The sequence below is a fragment of the Rhinopithecus roxellana genome, chromosome 16, assembly GCF_007565055.1.
Source record: "Rhinopithecus roxellana isolate Shanxi Qingling chromosome 16, ASM756505v1, whole genome shotgun sequence".
Classification (NCBI taxonomy): Eukaryota; Metazoa; Chordata; class Mammalia; order Primates; family Cercopithecidae; genus Rhinopithecus; species Rhinopithecus roxellana.
In genome coordinates, this window is record NC_044564.1 from 35,596,334 (window position 1) to 35,600,156 (window position 3,823).

Here is a 3,823-nt window from a genome sequence, read left to right on the forward strand (position 1 = left end):
TCTTATGGAACAGGCACTGGGAAGAGGTGTTCCTGACTCCCAGGCTTGGATGTGGACTCTGGGAAGTCAAAGGCAAGCCCCATGCACTGGAGGTAATTCTGCTTGCCTGGAATGCAGAGAACACAAGAGAAAGTGACGAGAGAGAACACTGAAAGATAGCATGGCATTTAATCATCCCCCAAACTCAAATCACAATCTATGAAATTTAGAATTAGTTCTTTCAGCTTATAGGAGGATACTTTTAAAAATTTTAAACAGAAAAATGTTATAATTGGAGCTATGCTTTAGAAAAAGTAATCTAGTGGCTCCCTTTAAAGAACCTTCACTAGGAATTTTTATTCTCTTTGTTGCTTCTGAGAAACTCTTAAGTTTACTCTTTATAGGGAATAGAATCATCTAATTGTTTTCCTTTTCCATTTGTCTCCCAGGATGCTCAGTGCAAATCTGCCATTTTGTTTTTACCGGGCTAAATATTATGGCCTTTATAATCTGCAGTCAATTTCTGCTAGTTCCTGATCTTCCACCCTGATCTTTATTTTTCCGTGATTCTGACTTTTATACTTTATATTTTATCTTTTATTGAATATATTTATCAACATTACCATAAATCTTCAGTCTAAAATGAGGTAGAGTTATAAAAATAAGCAGCAACATGATATGTATACCTGAATATAGTTTGTGACAAAGATTGGGCGAGCATGAGTCTGAGTCCAAGACACTAGTGAGGCAGTACCAGCTCCAATTCCAAGCTGGAATCAAAACAACATGAACGAATGGGGGAATGAGTCTCAGACAATGAAAAGGTCAGCGTCCATAAGATTCATGCACTTTATTATTATTCATATGTATTTATTCATATGTTTATGTAAAAAATAGAGACAAGGTCTCACTGTTGCCCAGGCTGGTCTTGAACTCCTGAGCTCAAGAGATTTTCCCGCCTCAGCCTCCCAAAATGTTGGGATTACAGAGGTGAGCCACTGGACCCAGCTGAGATTCATATACTTTAGATGTATGATGTGGGGCAGACCAGGGAGTCAAACGTGATTGATGCTGTGGATTAAACATGAGGTTATCAGGTTTCCTCGAGAGTGGTGGCGGCCTTAATACAAATAAAAAACATATGAAAAAGAAAAGTTTTGCATGTTAAGGCAATGAGGAAGGTTCCAGAAATGATGACCATAGTTGGACACATCCAGCACGTGGATAGAAATGGAGAAGAGCCACTGAAAGAGGCTGAGCTGAAGAAAAAGCTTGGAAATCTGTAAGGAATTGGGAATTGAGAGAGAGAGTGCAAGTAGGTGAAATTCCCAGAAAGGAGAACATATAGAGTGAAAAGAAAATGGCCAAAAATAGGCTCTTGACCAACGCTTGCATTACAGGGTGAGAACATTGAAAGGAATTAGAATAGATTCCTAAGAGAAGCAGAAAAATGTGGTGCCAGGAAAGCCTAAGTGGAGAAAGTGTGTCCGAGATTGGTGGGTTCTTAGTCTCACTGACTTCAAGAATGAAGCCGCGGACCCTCCCAGTGAATGTTATAATTCTTAAAGATGATGTGTCTGGAGTTTGTCCTTTCAGATGTGTCTGGAGTTTCTTCCTTCTGGTGGGTTCGTGGTCTTGCTCACTTCAGGAGTGAAGCTGCAGACCTTCACGATGAGTGTTACAGCTCTTAAACGTGGAGCATCTGGAGTTGTTCCTTCCTTCCAGTGGGTTAGTGGTCTTGCTGGCTTCAGGAGTCAAGCTGCAGACCTTCATGGTGAGTGTTACAGCTCATAAAGGTAGTGCAGATCCAAAGAGTGAGCAGCAACAAGATCTACTCCAAAGACCAAAAGAACAAACCTGCCACAGAGTGGAAGGTGACCCTGCTGGGTGGCAAGCTTTTATTCCTTTATTTGGCCCCACCTACATCCTGCTGATTGGTCCATTTTACAGAGTGCTGATTGGTCCATTTTACAAAGTGCTGATTGGTGCATTTACAAACCTTTAACTAGACACAGAGTGCTGATTGGTCCATTACACAGAGTGCTGATTGGTCCATTTTACAGAGTGCTGGTTGGTCCATTTTACAAAGTGCTGATTGGTGCATTTACAAACCTTTAACTAGACACAGAGTGCTGATTGGTCCATTACACAGAGTGCTGATTGGTCCATTTTACAGAGTGCTGATTGGTCCATTTTACAAAGTGCTGATTGGTGCATTTACAAACCTTTAACTAGACACAGAGTGCTGATTGGTGTGTTTACATTCCATTAGCTAGACAGAAAAGTTCTCCAAGTCCCCTACCCAATTAGCTAGACACAGAGCGCTGATTGGTGCATTTACAATCCTTTAGCTAGACACAAAAGTTCTCCAACTCCCCACCAGACCCAGAAGCCCAACCAGCTTCACCTCTCAAAAGTAATTAAGAAGGACCTGTGATCATTGATAGACAAAGCTATTGGATTAATTTATTAGAGAAATCACTGATAACCTTCAAGAAAACTATTTCAATGGACTGGTGGGGCCAAAGCTAATTTCAAGGAGTTAAGAAATGGTTGAATGCTGGGAAAGTAAAAGGCATGAGTATAGACCAGTAGTTCTCAAACACCACCTGCAAGCCTGGGGTCTTTGAGAAATCCAGCCTCTTGGGCCCCACCTCTGGAGACTCTGGTTCAGTGGGTCTGGAAGCAGTAGTTCTGGTGAAGAGGACAGAACACATGAAGCGTCTTGCCTATGCTTGTCTGTGGCTCATGGTGAGCTTGTTGTTTGGATGGTTGGTTGACTGTGTGGTTTGAGAGGAGGGAACTCTCTAACTCCTAAATATGGGATAAATTGATTTGGGAAAGAGACTACAAGAGAAAAATCTCAAATTGCTGTGCAAGGGTGAAAAACAAGGAACAGTGGGGAAGGGAAAACTGACTTAGGCAATGACGCAGAGGAGGAACAAACAAGGAGAGAACAAATATTAATACGACTGAGGACCTGGAGCCATGGCAGGTACTTGAGAGTAATGTAGGGTGTTGGGAGAAAGAGAGAGAGAGAAATACTGAAATCTAGACAAAAAGGTTTGGAGTTGGTACTTCAGAGCCATGATTCTCAAAATGTGGTCCTCAGGCCTCTGCTCCAAGCCTATTGAAGTGGAGACCCTGGGGCTGGGGCCCCGCAATCTGCACTTTAGTAAGATTCTCCCATTAGGATGCAAGTTTGAGAAACAGTGCTTCAGAGAAAAAAAAAAAAAAGGCCAGGCCATATCTTTTCTTATTAAATGTACAAACAACATAGTGAAAATGACGTTTGGAAAAGATTTTGCAATCAGATATGGGGGTTTGCAAAAAGATAAAAATGGATGAAGTTGAAATAACCTAGATTTGAGAGGCTGGAGTAGGGTGACAACTAAAGAAATGGATGGAAGAGGCATATGTGGCATCAGCACAGGGCTTTGGTAACAGGGCATGTGGAAGGAGAGGGAAGAGGGTCTAAGCATTCCTCATTTGCCTGCCTAGGGCAGCTGTGGTGTGAGTGTCAGTCATGATGATCAACTGAGGAAGTTGGGAAGGGTGTGTGCTATGGAAAAAGAAAGCTCAGAGGTTTCTGTTTTGCTTCAAAGCCCAGGTGATACAGTTAAGAAGGTGTGTCCTGTAGGTCACTGGACATAAAGAGGGACACAGACAGAGCAGACCTGGGGCTGACTGTGGAAGGTGGTAGCCGACACAGCTTGAGAGATAAGATACATATATAGGTAACCTTGAGTGACGAATGTACTGCATCCTCACTACATGTCGGCCACAGTAAAATGACCAGTATCTCAGTTGTAGCTGGAGCACATTGTGTATGTGGGTGGAGGGC